This window comes from Panthera tigris, chromosome D2 (assembly GCF_018350195.1).
Source record: "Panthera tigris isolate Pti1 chromosome D2, P.tigris_Pti1_mat1.1, whole genome shotgun sequence".
In the NCBI taxonomy this organism is placed as follows: Eukaryota; Metazoa; Chordata; class Mammalia; order Carnivora; family Felidae; genus Panthera; species Panthera tigris.
In genome coordinates this window covers 67,566,859-67,587,133 of record NC_056670.1, presented here as the reverse complement: position 1 = coordinate 67,587,133, position 20,275 = coordinate 67,566,859, and the positions used below count along the sequence as shown (strand labels likewise).

General features: G+C 51.1%; 1 long non-coding RNA gene across 2 annotated transcripts; it reads right to left on the bottom strand.

Annotated features, from left to right (window-relative positions):
• Positions 1-255: 255 nt before the first annotated feature.
• Positions 256-19,008, bottom strand: LOC122232016. Of its 2 annotated transcripts, none has more exons than XR_006209331.1 (4): positions 18,772-19,008; positions 15,384-15,512; positions 1,416-1,505; positions 256-354 (listed from the first exon to the last, which is right to left on the bottom strand). It is a non-coding gene; the product is annotated as an uncharacterized LOC122232016 (long non-coding RNA). The 2 variants fall into 2 exon arrangements; XR_006209330.1 differs by lacking the exon at positions 18,772-19,008 and adding an exon at positions 15,896-15,937.
• Positions 19,009-20,275: the final 1,267 nt, after the last annotated feature.

Genomic DNA, 20,275 nt, shown 5'->3' with positions numbered 1-20,275 from the left:
GCCTCCCCACCTGATAAACCTCCCGCTCTGCCCTCACATCTTGGCTCTGGCTTCTCCTCTGTGACACCACTGCCACCCTCCCACTGGTGGCAAAGGCCCTTCCAATCTCTGTCCCATGGCCCAGCTGGGTGCCAGCTGCCCCACCCCTGTGCTCACCAGGGGAGGATTAGAGACACTGGCCTTGCCTGGCTCAGCCGTGTCATGAACGACACCAAACAAGCACTGCTTTATCTCAACCTTCCCTTTTTTATTCCAAACACGAAATAGAGAAGTTTTATCAAGCACATTTAATCACCGCTCTTCCTCCTCTTCTCTCATTACAAGGAGGGTGACTTAGGCCGTGTCCTTGGCAGGCTGGAACAAATGGGGATAAAAATTCAAGTCACTTCCCAACACATCCCAGAGTTCCTGCACCCTCACGTTGGCGCCCTCCATAAACCTTCCCCCAGCCTCTTCTGGGAGAAGGGGGCGGGGCCACACTGCAGAGCCACACTGCGGTCCCCGCCCTGTGGCGGCCCCTGGGCTAACACGGGGCAGCCTGCTGTGTCTTGACTTGTCTGCTTCTATAGCCACTTCTATAACAGGAAGGTGAACAGAAGACTGTGGGAAAACAGAGGATGGAGGGGCAGATTCCATGTGGGGGTCAGGGAAGACTTCGCAGAGGAAGGGACTTGTAGGGCTGAGTCTAAAAAGTTAAGAAGAAAGGGAGAGATGTTCCAGACAAGGAGCTCTAAAAGAACATGTGTTGATAAGACTGGGGAGAAGAGTTGACCCTGAATTTGAAGGGCCACATGTGTTGTTGCCGGCGGTGGGGAGCTGGTGTCTATTTTGTAGGAAGCTCACAGTGGAAGCCGAACGGAGGCCAGAGCATTCTGGAGTGTGTAGGGCTCTGTGACAGACACAGCATACCGGACTCCTGTATGAGACCATGGACCTCTTAACCTTTTATTTTAAAAGTTTTATGGCTATAGACTGGCCAAGTAGGGGTGAGGAAATTTAACCCCCAAATAGGGGAGAGAACAGGTGCTACCCGTTCCTCTATTCTATGCCCATGGTAGGTATTACTAATCGATCACAGAACTATTTTCTGCTGAGTCTGGTCTCAGCCACAGATTTCTTCCCAAGGCAGAGCTCCGGGTCACCACCCCCCATTTAGCTGAGGTGGCACATGAAAAATCAGGTATATTTGCCATTCTTGTCCCAGGAAAATAAAACCGAACATTGACATTAGGCTAAAGCAAGCAGCACCAGCTAGGAAAGCTTAATGTAAAAGTCCCCAAGAAGTATTCAAAATAAATACAAGGTGTTGGTGGAGAAGAATCAAGTTCACAACCTTGAGAAAGTACTTTTAAAAGAAGTACCTCGGGATTAATTTTCCTACAAAGCGGCAGAATCGCACAGTAATCATCACGCACCTGTCTCTCTCTCTGGCACACACTTGGAAATTAGAAGCAATTTTCAAGTCCTCGCCATCACAGGGCTTGCCTTCCAATTTCCGCTTTTGCCTGCAGAACGAGAAGAGAGTTGCAAAAAGTCTGATGTAAACAAGAAATCATCTAGTTGGGGTTCCCGGAGGGTGCAGGGGGCAGGGTAGCCATCTGCCTTATGTGGCCCAAGAAGGCCACTCTTCCCTTGGCTAGGAAAGAAGTGAGGATCCATCCAAGCCCTTCCCCCCTGCCCTTTCCCCCTGGAGAATTCCAGAATGCCAGTAGGACTTAAGTTCTGAGGACGATTTGGGCTTTGTGCCCCAGCTGCCAGTCAGCTTCCCCGTGGCCTTTGGCAAGCAAATGGGACAAGCAAATACCACGTTGGCCTTTTGATCCTCCCTTCTCTGTGCTTGACCCTTGCCCAGGGCCTGCCTTTTCTTCTCCCGCTTCCTCTGCCCCACCCCAAGAAGCAGAAGGAAAGATATGGTCCTGGTGTTTCAGACCCCCATATCCCCAGAAGAGAACAGCCTGCAAGGCGCTGTGTGAAGGGGCCCCGCCCCCTTTCCTTGCTGGGCACTGTGAATAACCAGTATTTGCTTCCCTCTCACTTTGGTGTACAAAACCCCATTGGGTCCCTAACAGGCTGACAACCCCATCGCCTGGCTGGGCTTACTACGCATGCTAGTTCTCTGACCTAAGGAGGGGTGGATTCTGCAAACCCTACCAGGACCCCTCAGGCAGGGCCACTCCATGCAATAGAAGGCTCATCCATCATCACCGATATAGCTGTAGGTCCTCCACGGGAGGCTCTTTCCAGACCAGGGCAGGGTCCCTGGCCAACCTGGGGCTAAGTCCTTAACCTGAACCTCAGTTTCCTCCTCTGGAGAAATGCGGGCTCTAACAACCGACGCTGCAGGCTTGTCCTGAGGATTAAAGATGGTGTGCAGTACAAGCCAATAATAGGGTACCGGGCACACACAGCAGGGGCTTCGCATGTGCTGGCTGTGTTGCCTGGGCCTCGGTTCACTCGCTCTAGGAGTGTCCAGGTAACAGGAGCGCTAGCTGGACGGCCCTCGTAGCCCATGGGGAGGCCCAGACACTTAGAGTCATCACTCGTTCTTAACAGTGGCAGGGAGGTTGCTGTTCCAGCAAGAAGTAAAGTGTGAAGCGTTTGCACGCGGGGGAGCCAGGCCAGGCCACCCCTCCTGCCCACAGTCAGCCCTCGGGCCTGTTAAATTACAAGCAGATCCTGGCAAGAAACTGGCTCAGCCTCTGCCTCGGGGTCAGTGGCCTTCAGGGCACACACTCACTGGCCCACTTCCCTGGGCCACCTGAATTCCTGATGGGGCCTGTTTTCTTCTCACGTGACCAGGTGAGCTCCAGCACTTCCTGCAACATCTGCCTGGCACGGGCTGGGGCTGCACACGCTCGGTGAATGACATCAAAGCAGGAGAATGTGTGCCCGGCACCCCTCTTTCCTCCCCTTTCCCAGTTTTCCTGCTTCTGACCAGGCTCCAGACAGAGACCCCTGCAACCCTGGTGGAAGGAGGTTCCCGCTTCCCATGGAGGGCCCTCCATCGAGAGCCCACAGCAGTCCCTTGGGCCCTGAGGCCTGTGCTGCCCTGGAAGGTACCAAGCAGAGCTGGCTGCCCCAGGCTGGCAAATATTTAGGTGCCCCTTAAACACTAACTCCTCCGGGGCACCTGGGTGGCTCAGTCGGTTAAGCGACCAACTTTAGCTCAGATCATGACCTCACAGTTCGTGAGTTCAAACCCCGCACTGGGCTCCCTGCTGTCAGTGCAGAGCCCACTTTGGATCCTCTGTCCCCCTCTCTCTGCCCCTTCCCTGTTGTACTCTTTCTCTCTCAAAAATAAACATAAAAAAAAAAAAAAAAAAGCCTAACTCCTCCATAATGCAGAAGAGATCAGGGAGGACCCAGGTGGTGGTCCTCAGCCTCTCCTCCCCTGCCCTAAACCATTCAGCTCTGGCCCCAAATGTACCCAGGAAATTGAAAGCTCACCAGAGAGTTGTCTCCATCCGGTGTAGGGACCATCTTACATATTCAGTGTGCACCATTGAGAACACTCCCTATCCCAAAGAGCTTATCCAGAAAAATCTTCCAATATTCATAGGACTTTCCCTGAAAGCAACTCTGTTAAATATGCCTCATCATATGACATTTCCAGTGGGGTTTCGGTGTCCCCTCTTACAGATGGGGCTCTGGGCAGCTGCCTGGCTGGCCACGTGTTAATATTGCTAAGGTCCCGAGATAATTCCCTTCTTAGAAACCCAAGTGATTGCACAGAAACCTTAGGTCAGATCCCAGCCCCTTGCAGCTGTGTTTCCTCTTCGTCCTTTACTGCTGAAAGGACAAAGCGGTCTCTTGGTCCACCCAGAATCAAACAGAGACATCAAAGCAGGCATGCATCTATCTGTCTGTACCATGACTATTTAAAGAACTTCCCACCCAGCCTATTTGTTAGCGTGTTGAAAGATAGAGAAGACGGGGCCCCTGCAATGAGGACAGGGCGGAATGTTGGGCAAGATATATAGAAAGACGGTATGTCAGCAGTGAGAAACAATAGTATCATTAATATTACTAATAGCTGCCATTTATTGAGCACATAATACATGTCTGGCTCTGAACTCACACTTAACATATCCCATTCCAGCCAGCCTATAAAGGGAGTTTATTATCCCCATTTTACAGCTGGGGAGACTGTGGCACAGAGAAGATAAGTGACCATGTAGACACTCAACCAGTAAATGGAAAAACCTGTTTGCACACATAGGTTCGTCTGAACCCAGGGCCTGTCAGTCACTACCCCTCTCTTTGTGGACAGCAGTCCTGGCTCTGTTGTTTCCTATCTGGTGGAGCCCTGGGCCCACCTTTCCACCTCTATCTGTTTCCTCAATTGTGGGATGAGGATGATCCTGTGATTGGTTAGTAGTACCTGCTACGGGCATGGGATGAAGGAGGGGTGGCACCTGTTCTGTCCCCTATTTGGGGATTAAATTAAATTTCCTTACCCCTACCTGGCCACTCTGTAGTCGTAAGACCTTTAAAATAACAGGTCAGGGGCACCTGGGTGGCTCAGTCGGTTGAGCGTCCGACTTCGGCTCAGGTCACGATCTCACAGTCCGTGAGTTCGAGCCCCGCGTCAGGCTCTGTGCCACCAGCTCAGAGCCTGGAGCCTGTTTCAGATTCTGTGTCTCCCTCTCTCTCTGACCCTCCCCCATTCATGCTCTGTCTCTCTCTGTCTCAAAAATAAATAAACGTTAAAAAAATTTAAAAAAATAAAATAAAATAAAATAAAATAACAGGTCAATGGTCTTATACAGGAGTCCAATATGCTGTGCCCAGCACAGAGCCCTACACGTTCCAGAATGCTCTGGCCTCTGCTCAGCTTCCACTGTGAACTTCCTACAAAATAGACACCAGCTCCCCACCACCGGCAACAACACATGTGGCCCTTCAAATTCAGGGTCAACTCTTCTCCCCAGTCTTATCAACACATGTTCTTTTAGAGCTCCTTGCGACTGCCGGTGATGTTCCCTGGAACATCTCTCCCTTTCTTCTTTTTTTTTAGACCCAGCCCTGTATGTCCCTTCCCCTGTGAAGTCTTCCCTGACCCCCACAAGGAATCTGCCCCTCCATCGTCTGTTTTCCCACAGTGTTCTGTTCGTTTCCCTCTCATAGTAATGGACATATAAACAGTGCAAAAAAAGCCTTCATAAACTGCAAAGGACCATGACCGCCCAGCGTCTCCTAGTGTTCTTGTTGAATCAGAGCGAATTCTTCCGAGGCAGAAAGGCACCCCTTTCACTCCTCGCAGCCTGGAAGGCCCCGGTTCCTCCTCTTCTCCTTGGAGACGCTTTATGAGATAAACAAGCCCTGTGTCAAGCCCCAGTCATGCCACCTTCAGGCTCCTTGAACCCTAAGTCCTGATGCTCCATCGTTCACGTGTGCCCCCCACCCCCACCCCGTGACTCAGTGCAATCACACGGCTACATGCGAAGCCAGGTTGCACAGGGCCCAACATGGGGAGATGGCTGGATTTTTCCCACGTGAACAAGTAACACAAGATATGAAAATAGAAAGGGACAGGAAATTCAACCCGACTGCTGATGGTTTCACTTATAGCTAAAAAGGAGAACGGGGTTTTAAGACCCGGGCAAAATCAACAATGAATTGGCTTGTGGGGAGGAAAAGAGAAGGCATTTTCTTGAGCTACAGGGACTAAAAATAGTGTGAGGTTTTCCAAGAGGCTGTAGTGGCACTTCAGGATGTGGCTATGAAGCATTTATTTCAACAGATATTGGCGCACTCAAAGCCAAAGCCATTCACAGTCTGTCTGCTCACCAGGCCCTGGGAGCAGAGAGTTGGAGCCTATTTCAATCTCAGGCCTCTGCTCCTGGCCAAGCCCCTCCCCAGAACACCGCCATTCCCCCCACATGGAGTCAAGGGGCCCCTGTGCCCTGGGTTCTAGCTACTCCCCTAAGCAGCATTTTCCAAAGTTTTTTTGCCAAAGCACCCCCAACAGCAGAGGAGAAATTACAATGGGGTGGGAGGGTCAGATCTGAGACCTGCCTATAGAGGCTACCACAGCACAAAATTTCCTCCAAATCTCAGTCTTATCCCAAAAATTCATGAAAATATCCCCTACAAAAAAAAAAAAAAAAAGCCAACTTTGTGTTAGCATTTAAAAATCAGTTTGCTCCCCAATCTTACTCCAGAAAGGAGGGTCATGTTTATCCTGGGACATCAAGCATCCCCTGGCTCAGCACCGCCAGTGTGTGGTGCCCCACAGTGACAGAACAAAAGCCTTCGCTGAGAACCTCAGCCTCAGAGCTCCTTCAGCCACTGAAGGAAATCATTCATTCATCCATCAACTCATGCATTTATTCATTCAACAGGTATTTACTAGGATTGTTTTTTTTTTTAATTTGAGAGTGGGGAAGGGGCAGAGAAAGAGACAGAGAGAGAGAGAGAGAGAGAGAGAGAGAGAGAGAATCTTAAGCATGCTCCACACTAAGCACAGTACCCAACATGGAGCTTGATCCCATGACCCTGGGATCATGACCTGAGCTGAAATCAAGAGTTGGACGCTCAACCGACTGAGCCACCCAGGCACCCCTAGGCTCCTTTTAAATGCCTAGACCTTGGGATAAAGCAAGAAGGATTCCAGCCCTTCAGGAACTGTCCCAGGGGGGAAACAGACAAGGACAGGAGGCATTGCATAGCTCCTCGATGAGTGTTCCAACAGGGAATAACCATGGAGGCTCTGGAAGCAGGAAGGCAGGGATCAGGAAAGCGTTCCTTCCATGGAGAGCATCAGCCAGACTGTACTCCAGCCTAACAGTTAAGGTCTGTGTATCCCTGGGCAAGCCAGTTAACCACTCAGTTTCCTCATCTATGAAATGGGTGCAACAGCTTCATACAGTTTTCATGGGGATTATATGAGTTATATAGTACAACATGCTTCAGACTAAGTGTTCAATAAATATTATCTATTAAACTAAGGGCTGAGGAATGGATGGAATTGGGTGTGGGGATGAGGCAGAGATAAAGGAGGAAGGAGGGGAAGAGTGTGTTCCAGACAGACTGAACAACATGTTTAAGAACAGATATTCAATCAATATTTGTTGAACGAATAATCTTTAAGGGAGAGTAATGCAATCTTGGGAAGCCACACCCTTTATCTATTGTTTCCTGGTAGGTGTGCAGAGGTGTCCTCGAGTGGCATGTGGGCCAGGCACCCACGGGCAAGCCCGCTGCACCTTTCCAACCAGAGTGTCAAATTCCTAAGGGCAGAGATTGAGTCCTTCCCCTCTTGGGGTCCTCTAGCCCTGAGCCTTTGACCCCTTCCCTCAGGGTGACCAGTTCTTCTCTGTTCCCTCCTTCTGCTGTTTCACCATCACTTCCATCCTAGGGAAAGGCCTTGGCCAAGATCTTTGGAGAGAGCTCACAAGTGACGTGAGAAAAGCAGGGGGCAGGGGAGGGGGCGGTGCAAAGAGCCCTGAACTTGTAGTCAGGGGCCCTGGATTCAAGTCCTTGCTCTGCCAGCTGGCAGCCCCATGACCTTAGGTGAGTCACATAGGACACCAGTGCCGAGGGTACGCTGGGCTCCTATGATGAGCAGGTTTGGGGAGGGGGAGAGGTGATGCAGTAGGATAACCAACCATCCTGGCTTCCATGGGCCTGAGAGGTTTCCTGAAATTTAGGAAAAATTTCAGCGTCAAAACCAGGAGTCTTGGGCAAACAGGGTGAGTCGGTCACTCAAAGCCTTGCTTCTTGCCTGCCATGTGTTACCCCACTCCCCTTCCCCAGGCCCGAATCACAAGTCAGCGCAGAGCCACACTGAGCCCTCTGGCTTCAAGGCTAAGCGGTGGGACCATGTCAATGCAGAAGGAGGGAGGAAGAGGAAGAACAAGACTTTGGTGTTGCCGCCATGATGTTTCTACACTGGAGGCTAGCTTCGATCCACTGTCCAAGGTGGCCCACTGTCCGAGGGCTGTGCCAGAGTCTCTCAGAGATTTAATGTAGGGCAAAAACCAGGCTAGCTGGGGTGTCTACAGGGCCAGAGAGCAGCGGGGGGCTGCTCTGTGCTGCTCTCTAAAGGGTTGGCGTGATGGAGTTTATAACCTGGTGGCACAGAGCCCATCACTACTCCCCACAAGAGTTAACTGGGCTGATCAACCTGATGCTGACCCACTCGCCAAAAAGTAGGCAAGAGGCTGCAGGCGGGTGCTCTCCACTGAGTCCCAACCCCATTCACACCAGTAAACCCAGCAGAGCCTCCAGGGACCTCTACTCAGACCCCCTTTGTGTGCCCTGCCATCAAGATCACAGCGGGCTCCCTGCCATCCCATTGGAGACATCTTGTGTTTTCAGTTTCAAGTCCCCATTTACGTCCTGGTTCGGGCTTGAATGCCAGGCTATATTAGGTCATGCTGAGCCAGGCCTGTCGTGCTTTCTCATTAGCTGCATCACATCGTATTTCTAGGGGCGGCCAAGACTGAGACAATGCCAGAGGGCTGCTTTTCTTCCCGAGTCCCCAAGCACCACCTCCATAAAAATTTCACACTTGAAGGTCCTAGGGCCCCCATGGTTCCTGCTGCAGTTTAGGAAGGACTCAGCTCTGAGAAGAGGAGCAAGTGACTAGATAAATTGGAAGCAACAAGAGACAAGGTCCCTCTGCCTGTTTTTCCATCCACTGCAGCCACCTACACTCACTGCCCCAAAGCCCAGCTGAGCTCCTGATTTCTCATGGCCCACTGCAAAGGGACAAAGATTCAAGACTCCTATGTGGACCAGACTGCCTTCCTCAGAGCAGCCTTCCCTGTCCCCATGTCCTCTGCAGAGCCCCAGCACCGCAGCATGGGGTCCCTGTGGTCTATCACCTGCTTTGTGGCAGGAACATTACGGTTTGCAAAGTGCTGCCCCATTCACGGTCGCATCTGACTTACCTGCAGGGGTGATGGTAGGATACCGAGTTTACAGATGAGGAAGCTGAGACAAAGCAAAGGGAGATGATGTGCCCAAGTCATGGGGATAGTAAGTGGGGGCACCGGGGCCTCTCACAGAGCCTGGGGCTCGGCTCAGAAGCCAAGGCCCGGCTGCCTGTTTAAGGCCACACACTTGGTAAGCAAGGAAAAGCTGTCATTCATGGGCTTCTCTCCCTGAAGCACACTGCTCACTGCTGGAAGGGAGGAGCCCTACAAGTGCCTGGGCCCTCTGTGCTTCTCTCCTGCTCAGGACATCTTGTGCCAGGAGAGTCACCATCCCCAGGGCTGGGCCTAGGACAGCAGAGACAGAGGAAGTGCTCCCTGTGACTTTCTGCCTGTGACTGGCCCCTATTCCTGTTCAACTTTAAGTCACCCTCTCTTGCTCTGTGTCTCTCACACGACGTACACATGTGCACGTAGGCGAGTCTGGGATCCAGCATCTAAGAGAAACCTCCAGGCCATCTCAGATTGGAGGAGGAGGGCAGGGCTATTCCTCTTGTTCTTCCCTGATCAACAACCGAGCACAGGGCCTAAGGGTGAAGGGTGGCTCCCAGAGGGGGACGATTGGTCACACTGGGGCAGAGGTAGTAGAGGGATGAAGTCCCATTTCAACGCAGCTGCTTTGGAAACAGGGCTGGGATCTACAAGATCTCTGTGCTCATGAGATCTTTATGATAAGGCTGCAGATGACGGAGGGTCAGGGACCAATTCCAGATGCCTTCCACACTCTCTGCCCAAGAAGGGCAAGGGCAAGCCCTTTGTCCACTGCTCTGTGGCCAGTAGCCCTGCCATGTTACTCACACCTCATGGTTTAGGACACAGACCACTAATAGGACTGGCCTAGGGGAAGTGTACCACATCGGCGGGTCAATTCACCTTGTTTACGAGGCTGTGGTCACTTTTGCATCCATGTCCCCAGCTTCACTTCAAGTTACAAGCCCAGGCTCACTTTACTGGGGGCTCAGTGCAGCCAATGGGGCACATTAACACAGACTAGACAATGGCGGAGGAGTTAACTTCCTTATGTCACTGACCACTTCCCTTCTCTTTTGGCCACCCGACCTACACCTCCCCTCCCACGTCTAACTGCTCTCCTCAGGCTCTTTCTTCACACTCATTGACCCTCACCTATCCCCATGGCAGAAAAGATCCTAGGGTCAACAAAGCCATACCAAATACCCTCTTTATGCAGGGCACTGCGATAGATGCCAGGTGGGGGCAGGAGAGGTTGCTTTGTAGAGAAATAAGGCACAGCCTTGACCCACCCAGCCATTTCAGGTTAGTTGGAGAGAAAGGAAAGGCATACGTAGACCCCACCACCACCACCACCTCAAATAACATGGCAAGATAAAGATCTAGGATTCATCCAACTAGGTGGTAGAATTAAGCAGTCTGGAAAGATCATAAGTGGGGGGACAGAAACATAGAGGAATGGGTGGAGCTGGTGACACCCCAGCTTGTCTCGGAAAGACAAGATGAATGAATGTAGACTTCAGACTTTTCTCTTTCTGGTATGGCGTCACTTATAAGGAGCACAGAGTACATACTCTTGACCACAACACTCTTTAATTTCTCACTGGACTCACATTACACACAACCGATTTACAGACATAAAATGACACTTATAAGATTCATGCCCAATCGCCAATGCACAGTTTCGAAGGCTCACATCTATACAAGTGTGTAAAGAGGCAGAACGTAAGCACAGAAAGCTAGAAGCCCAAACCACCCACGCTCTTAGCTCATATGGTTTCATTTTGCCAACCAGATCAAAGAAGAATATCCCCAAAACTCAACAACAACAACAGAAAAATGCATCCACATTTCAACAATCTCTAAACCCAGTTCCTGGAAGGTTTAGCCATGAAATAAATCAGAGTGACAACAGCTCCTGTTTGGGGACAGTTGGGATTTGGGCCATGAACTTGATTGCTTTTGGTAATGATGACTGTGTCAGACAATTTGCTCAGGCAGGAAACTGCTGTGAGAACAACTGTTCTGTCCTCATCAGAAACACATGAAGGGTAAACTCGACCCCAGAACTGGAAGTCCAGGTGACCAGGAGTCTTCTGCCTCCTACTCACAGCATAAAAGAATTCCAAGAATCAATGAATGACAGCTCCTCCCAACTCATCTGAGGAGTTGTACCCACTAGCCCTATATACGTGGTCTGTAGGCTCCCATAGCATGTGGGCTATGAATCTCTGAATTTGAAATGATGGCCTCCACACAAGTTCAAAGAACTATGTAACGCTGTTGAAAACCAAGAGCAGTGTCAACACAGTTGGAACTGCAGAATTGATCAGAACATAAGGACCAAGTGGCACTTACAAAAGAAGTAAAACAAAACAAGTAAACTCACTTCAAAGTCATGCAACCTTTGAGAATATGGATGAGGTGATTTTGACCCAAAGGTCACAGGGCTATATCCATTAGGTTTTTGTTGGTTGCAAGTGACAGAAAATCTGTCACTTTAAGCCAACTGAATTTTTTTTTTTAAATCTAGAGGTAAGTCTTATTTCACACACATCTGAATTAAGGGCTAAATTGGTATCATCAAGGCTCCATCTCTTTCAGAGCTCTTCTAACTACCATGGTCCCTCCCAGGTGACAGATGGACTCAACAGGTCCAGTCAAAAAGTACACCTCTCTCCCAACAATTCCAGCAAACGTCTTCTGGCATCTCACTGGTTCTGACTAATTCAAGGATGGGACCATAACTGCCATCATCTGAATGTTCATGTCCCCCTCAAAATTTGTATGTTGAAATCCTAACCCCCCATTGTGATGGTAGGGGAGGTGGGGCCTTCACAGGAGGTAGGGCCAATGGGAGGTGCGTAGGTCATGAGGGTAGAGCCCTCATGAATGGGATTAGAAAATCCCATTATAAATCAAATTGTAAGAAGACAATCTTCTTATAAAAGAGACCTCAGAGAGTTCCTTGCCCCATCTGCCATACGAGGATAAAACAAAGTCTTCAACATGGAAGACGGTCCTCACTCAACCATGCTGACACCCTGATCTTGAACTTCCCAGCCCCAAGAACTGTGAGAAATAAATCTCTGTTGTTTATAAGCCACGCTGTGTATAGTATCATAGTCTATGTAGCAGGGGACTGAATGGACTAAGACAATGACCTGGTCACTGCAGTTAGGGTAGGACATACACTGTAGCCTACAGGTCTGGGTTTAGCTCCTATGACTACCTTGGAGCCCCACACCAACCCTGCAGACTAAGAGTGGTAAGAGGGAAGTATCCAAACACAGACTGGGGTGGGGGGAGGCAGAGGAGGAAATGGGGTCTGGGGAGGCAAACCACAAATGTTCACCACAGGATTTATAATAAATAGATCAATTTTCACATGTTGACATCATCATACACATTACCTTGGTGAGCTACAAATAGAAACCATCACCTTTGTTCTCTCTGCTCCAGTGTAGAGAGATTCCTGGGAGTGCGCTGGGAAAGCCGGGGATACGAAGAAGGTCAAACAAAGTGTCCAACCCCATAAAGAACTTGGAGGTGATACCTAGCAAAGATTACCCTGTATCTACTGCCCCCCTCCACTGTTACCATGGTCCTCCCCCATGAGGGCCGTGCAGGCCTCATCTGCAAAGCTGTGATCAGCAGAGTATGAGTCATGCCTGTCACCCTCCTAGGGACCGGGTCAGAGAGGCACGTCCAAGACGTTCTCTTATGCGTTGCTGGGACAGAGAGCAGTCATCACCATTACTGAGCAAGTATCATCATCATCAACATTATCAAGAACATCCAAGGCTCAGAAGACAACAGCATGTGCCAAATCCAAAACAAAACAAATTTAAAAATGACAAAACGAGTGACCACATTGGTCACCTGGACAGCCAAGAGTAAGACGTGACAGTGTTGGGCAGGTGAATTGCAGTGAGTGGTTCAGGACCAATACCGTGAACAGCGAGTTCATCCCAGGGCTGCGTGAAGATCAATGAGAGTGATCAGAAGGCCCAAACCCTGCCAGGTCCAAGCCACGTAATAGTAACCCAGAAGTGGCTACTCACGCATGCACAAAGTGCCCCTGACTTTGAGGCTCTCCCCTCACAGTCTCCACAGGGAGTAGCATGAAGTTGAGTCATCCAGAGAGCAAAATAAAGGCTGGGGTGTGCTCTTGTACACACAGGGGATCGCCATGAATGTGACTGTGAAACACTGAATCACATAAACTGATTACTTCTGACCCCTTTCTTGTCCTTCCCCATTGAGTCAGGGCCAGTCTTACTGAGCTGAAACCACCTTTCGTACATGGGCTAACTAACAGCTGGCACAGGAACACCTGCCCCTCCCCCAACTTCATTGTTCTGAGTACAAACGTCTAGATCAGAGTTTTGTTTTAAACCCATTTGTGATGGTTAATTTTATGACGGTCAACTTGGCTATCTGGCTAGCCCCAGATACTTGGTCAAACATTGCTCAAGATGTTTCTGTGAAGGCATTTTTAGATGAGATTAACATTTAGATCAGTAGACTTTGAGTAAAGCAGTTAGCCTGCCATAATGTGGTGGGCCTCATCCAGTCAGTTGAGGGCCTCAACAGAGAAAGACTGACCTCCCCCAAGCAAGAGGGAATTCTGCCAGCAGACTACCTTTGGACTCAAACTACATCTCTTCCTGGGGCTTCCAGCCCGCCAGCCTACCCTGCAAATTTTGGAATTGCCAGCCTCCACAAATGTGTCAGCCAATTCTCTAAAATAAATCCATATGATAAATGATGATACATACATGCATAAATACATTCATACATACATACATATGGAGAAAGAAAGAGAGATAAAACAGAGAGAGAGAGAAAGAAAAGAGAGAGATGATATAGAGAGAAAAACGTATACATGCACACATCCTGTTGGTTCTGTTTCTCTGGAGAACCCTGACTAAATATATCATCTCTCTGGGTTTAAAAGCTGAAACCCTTTCCACATCCCCAATCACTTATCCCACTGGATACGAGATGTATACATATCATATATACCATATACCATATATAGTTATATCTATATAGCACACGCCATATATATACACACACACCTCCATCCCACAAGGCTCTGCACAAAGGTGTTCTCTCTGGAGGTCCCTCCATGACCCTCAGGCCCCAGAGTCTACACCCTTCAGGTCTGTCCACACACCCTGGCGTACCTGCCTTCATTCTCTAGTCATTTCAGGCACCAAGCAGAACTGCAGCTCTTGGGAGGTCAGAAAACCCAAAGATCTCAGTTGATTCAGCCTTAGCCCAGAGAAGGAACCCTTTTACCAGATCCACCTCTGCTTAACGACCTTTAGGAGAGAGAACTTCATCAAGCTGGAGACAGGCTCTTCCCCAAAAGACTGTTGCCCCTGTTCTCCAAGAACATAATCCGCTCCATCCTACCCAGCAGGCATGCCTGTGAGGGAGGGTCACACAGAGGGTGTGCCTATTTCATTCCTGACACTATGTATTCACCTCTGCACCCACGATTCCGGGTGTCAGCATGGTGCCCGATGGTCCCACCTACTGCCTTGACGCACCCCATCACATTAAGTGTCATTCACTCATCCATCTGACAAAGGTCTATTGGACACCAACTAAGGGCTGGAAGACCTTGGGACTCAGCAGGAAACCGAGTCCTTCGCCTGGTGGAACTCACACTCTCAGGGATAAAACATGACAAACATGTGGATACGACATGACAGCCCTGCAGCCATGACACTGTGGAAACAGGTAATGTCTTACCCCTTTTTCAGAGAAGGACACTGAAACCCTGGAAAATGAAACACCCTGTCCAAGGTCACAGAGACAGCCAGGAATGGAGCTACGGTGCCAGCCATGTCCATCTAACACCAACAACCAAGCTCCTCTTTCCCGGCTGCCGGAGACCTTGGGAGACCATGCAGGCAAGGGGGGAGGCGGGTGGGGAGTGCTGGAAGGGGAGATGTCTTCTTTCCAAAAGCAAAATGTCTACGTCTCTCACGTTCCCCTCTTGCTTTACGCCTGAAGCTCTTCTGACCAAGAGTTCCCTACGAAGCGGGCACAGTAGAGTTGTGAAGACCCGAACCCTTGGCTCCAAACCCGTTTGAACGAGTAGAAAGGTGAAAAGCTCCTCCCACAGTGCCTGGAGGAGGAGGTGGGAAGCCCCTCTCTGCAGCACCCGGAGCCCCTCACCATGCAGCCCCATGTGGGCATCTGCCACCTTCGGGGACAAGGAGGGAAGTTGGCAGGGACTCAGACCCAAGGTATAAGCCCTGGAAAAATTGATGCCAAACCTCAGGCTCTTTCCTCTATTAAAATTAGAAAGTTGTGGCGTAGCTTGGCTTTCAAGTTTGGGTGTGATTTTGCGAGGCAGCCGGGGGGAGAGTGTGCAGACCGTTCTACGTGGAGAATCTCCTGAGGAGTTACGGAGCAGAAACAAGAGTGTTAGAATCAGGAGACAGTAAAACTCACCTGCGGTACAACAAGGGGAGCCGGGAGACCTTGCTTTCGGGGCCGCCTCGCTACAGACCTTTGTGGTCATCCTGGGTCTCGTGTGGTCCTCAGAGTTCATCCGGTCCCACTTTCTCGCTCTACTGAAGGCTGGAAAGAGAGAGTTAAGAGCCTGAGAGGTCAAATCTTTGTCACAAGTCACCCTAAAACACTGGCTCTAAGTGCAGGCTGCTCGCCGACCCCCTCCCCCCCGCCGCCGCCTCCAAACTGGCCAGCGCTGCGCGGCCCAGCCCAGAGCGGCTTCACGAGCCAAGAACAAGCCTCCAGCTCCCACTGAAGTGGGAAAGGCTGGCACACACGAGCCTCCAGCCTCTGGCAGGCACTGACCTGGGTAACCCACCCAAACACCAGCAACCATGATCTCCAGGTTACAATAAAAAAAAAAGAGGCTCGATCGTCTTTGCAGGGTTCCATTCAAAGCTACGTGATGGAACCAGGATCGGAATCACATCTTTCCAACCCCAGAGTCTTACCTTTAAAATGCCCTTCCCAGGGCACCTGGGTGACTCAGTCGGTTAAGCTTCCAACTCTTGATTTCGGCTTAGGTCATGATCTCGAGGTTTGTGGGATGGAGCCTTGTGTCGATCTGTCCACACAGAGCCTGCTCAGGATGCTCTCTCGTACTCTCTCTCTGCCCCTCCCCCACTGGTGCACACGCGTGCTCTCTCCCTCTCTCTCAAAATAAATACATAAACTTAAAAAAAAATAAAATAAAATAAAAATAAAATGCCCTTCTCAGGGACACCAGCCCATTCCCACCAAGACCTGGCACCCTCTCTGGGAACTCCTGAGAGAGACAGATCCCTCCCAAGAAAGGAAATGTTGAAAGTGTAAGCACTGGGTTTCAAGCAAAGTGGAAGATCTAGGAAAAGACCCCCCCAGGAGCAGTGAGTTTGTAGCTGAGAGTTCTTGGGGCAGGCAGAGCAGACAGGGGGGTCGAATCACAAGTTCCCCAAACTCCTTGCAAACAGAAGGCTTTTCTCCCGGAGACGCCTGCACAAGCCAGGCCCAGCAGCCAGCAGGGCCAGCCCCAGTGTTGGGGCTTTATCTGGACTCCAAGCAGAATCCCTGGGGTGCCGGATGCCTGCCCGGCCCTCATCTGAGCTCACATTACAACCTAGGCTTCGGCAGCTGGGCAGTGCACACGGCCTGCGTGCTTTCCTCCCTGGCCTGTGGTACACACCAGGCAGCCAAGGTTCAGAAACGGGAGGGTGCAGATGAGGCCTCACAGCCAGCCAGCCAGCCAGAGACGAGGCCTCTACGCAGCACCGAGGCAACTGAGTTCACCCTCTGAGGGGTGATTTCACGGAACCGTGAGCAGGAAGCTCTGAGCCCAGGAACCACTCTCTAAAGACAGAGAAATCCAAGATGGGAGTGGGGGGATCGGAGGTGCACTTCACAAGCAAGGGTCCCTCTGAAATCCCAGTATCTCGGTCTGCACAGAGGCTGGCACTGCCCTTGGGCAACCGTGGGGGAGGCAGGAGCCCTGGCTTCCCGAGTGTCCTGTCAGCACCCTGGTCAGACCACTGTCACTTCTGGGTTACTGCCCGGCTCCCCCCCACTAGCCTCCAGGTGCAGTCAGAATGATCGTTCCAAACAAACAAACAAAAAATCTGGAGGCTCCTGGGTGGCTCAGTCCATTAAGTGTCCAACTTTGGCTCAGGTCATGATCTCACGGTTTGTGAGTTCGAGCCCTGCATCGGGCTCTGTGCTGACAGCTCAGAGTCCACTTTGGATCCTGTCTCCACTCTCTCTCTGCCCCTCCCCCACGCACGCTCTCTCAGAAATAAATCAACATTTTAAAACAAAATCTGATTGTGCTCCTCTTCTCCCTAAAATCCCTCCAGTGGCCCCCCACTGACCTCAGGACAAATCTTTCCAGGTGGCTGTATGAGGGGCCCTGCCCTCTCCCGCTTCTCCACTCGCCTTTCGGCCTCTCACACCCAGTCCCACCGAAGTGGACTTTGTCTGGTAGCTGGAACATTCGAGGCTTCCCCTCTCACCCCCACCATCTTTGCCAGACCCATTCTCGCCCATTCCTCCGTTCTCATCCTGCTGTCACCTCTCCAGGGACCCTCCTCTGATGCCTTAGCCCAGGCCAGGGCCCCTGGCAGTGAGGTCCCACCGCCCACTGCACCCCCCAACCCCATCACCCTCCTTAACCACTCCCTGCTGCCCGCTTATATCTGTCTCCTCCCTAAAGAAGTCTGGCAGAGCAAAGCCCCTCATCCTGTTCACCACAGCACTGAGCACAAACAGAGCAAGATCAGTGAGACTAGTCTGGGGACAGCTCCCAAACAGAGTTGTTAAATAAATACGTGAATGCATGAAGAAAGGAATCTATCATTCACTAAAACTCCGTGCCTTCTCTGAGGCCAGGGCATAAAAAAGAATCGTTCAGTGAGTATCTTCCAAGAAGGAAGGCTATGGGGTACTCACAGGTGCTGAGTAAGGACCCACACAATCCCGAGTGTACCCCACGGACAGGTGTGACCACCGACCCCTCCTCACCAGGCCCTGCCTCATGGCTCACCACTGCTGGGCAGCTCAGAGTCTGCTTCTTGGCCTCCTATGTGGGGACCAAGTCACAGACATGAGGAGAGCCTAGAGAAATCTGGTCAACAGCCAGCTCCTTGGGTTCCCTAGGGCCGTCTCTCACCTGACTCACCAGCAGGCGGGGAGGATGGGTGCGTGTGTGTGTGTGTGTCTGTGTGTGCGCGCGCACATACGTCTGGGTGTCTGTATGCATACACACTCTGTCATATTCGTAACAACCCCAACACAGAGTGGACGGAAAGAGGACCTGTGTTCTTCTTCTAGAGCCGCCCAGTGACCCAAGCTGCTAGCCCACGGCCACACTGAAGGAACCGAGCAGCTGGCCTCCCTCCAGTCTGTTCCCCAAAGTGGTGGCACTTGGCCGTTCTCAGGTGTCGGGTCCTACACTAGCTATTCCTGATTTTCCCCTCTGGCTCCAGCCCCTGCCCTCGTCCACCCTCTTCCAAGCCCTGGAAGGCTGTCCCCAGGAGCCGCTCCCTCACCCTTACTTTCTTCCGGGCTCTCTGTGCTGCGGCTAAGGGCAGCCATTCGGGTGTGGGAGTGAGAGCGGGGAAGGTACTGATTCTCGGGGTTCCCCCACCCCGTCCAGACAAGCTTTGACCGTGGCTGCGGGGGACGGGGGGCCCCAGAACTGCGGTTCTAATGGTTTTGGTTACATCTCCCTCCCCTCACCCCTTTGGGTAGAGGGTGCTAACAGCTCCCACTGTGCACTCCCAAGGTCCTTCAGCACCGCTTGTGGGTTCCCCTTGCCTGCACCTTGTAAATAGTCCCCTTTCAATCTATCTTTACTCACCTTCTCTGTGCGCCATCTTCTTTAGCTCAGATATAGATTCCAAAGAGGCCCCAAGTTCCTGCCTTTGAACAGCTGGAAAGAGCCTTAAAGCCTACTCCAGCTTGGCCTCCCACACCCTCCAGAACTCCCTGTAATGAAATAAATTCCCCCTTCCACGGAGAACAGGAGAGCCCGGCTGCTAAAAAAAAAAAAAAAAAAAAACAGCTGGTAGAAGGGCCCCCGGGTGACTCAGGCAGTTAAGCGTGGGACTTTCGATTTCAGCTCCGGATCGTGATCTCGCGCTTCTTCGGGAGATCAAGCCCCGCCCCCCCCCCCCCCCCCCCCCCCCCCCGCCACCTGGGGCTGTGCAATGACAGAAAGGAACCTGCTTAGGATTCTCTCTCTCTCTCTCTCTCTCTCTCTCTCTCTCTCTCTCCTCTCTCTCTCTCCCCCCTCCCCCCCCCCCACTCAGGTGCCTGCGCACATGCGTGCACGCTCTCTCTCTCAAATGTAAAAACTTTTAAAAATTAATTTAAAAAATTAAAGAACACCTGCTAGAGAACCAGTGTTGGCCTCTCCCAAATGTCCACAGTCCGGGACATCTGGGTGGCTCAGTCGGTTGAGCGTCCGACTCCAGGTTCGGGTCATGACCTCCCAGTTCCCGAATTCGAGCCCCATATCAGGCTCACTGTTGTCAGGACAAAGCCTGCTTTGGATCCTCTGTCCCCACCCTCCACCCCTCTCTGCCCCTGCCCTACTTGCACACTCACACTCTTTCTCTCTCTCTCTCTCTCTCAAAAATAAATAAACATTAAAAAAAATTTTTTAACATCCACATTCCATCAACCTGTCCTCCTTCTAGCTCAGCTCCATTACCCTGGTAGGGAATCCACATTCCAGCATTGGGGGGGGGGGGGCGGTGAGGAGGAGGAGACAAACCACAAGTTGGAGAGGGGCTAATTGTTATGAGAATCAATGGCACACTACACTCCCCTTTAATTCTCTGTGTGACCTCTTCTTCCACTACATACACATTTGTCCTCAACTCCCCCGATGCTTCCACCCCAGGTCCTGGTGAGCAAAATATCCCTGTGAAAGAGGTTTTTAACCTGTTTGCACACAGAGACACGTGCACACACAAATACATTCATGTACACTCTCGCACATGGACACATAGCCATTCACACTGCATACACACACACACACACACACACACACACTACTCACATGGGCACACATACACAGAGGTAGAGCCCACATTTGAGATTCATACCAAACTCTCACTTCCACCCCAAGCCTCAGTGAGGCTCACGGCTCTTAGAGTCCCCAGCGTCCCCAAGGAAAACCTATGGCTTGCCCCCGGCCCCGTGTGCCTCACCTAAAAGCAGGACAGAAAAAGTAAAGCCAGCATTTTCTAGAATCTTAAAAGAGATCAACAGAAAAGCCCAGTGTGATTTCTTAGGCTAACAGTACCCAACAAGTGTTCCAGTGAACATGATTCACCAAGCTGCTCTTTGAAAAATAG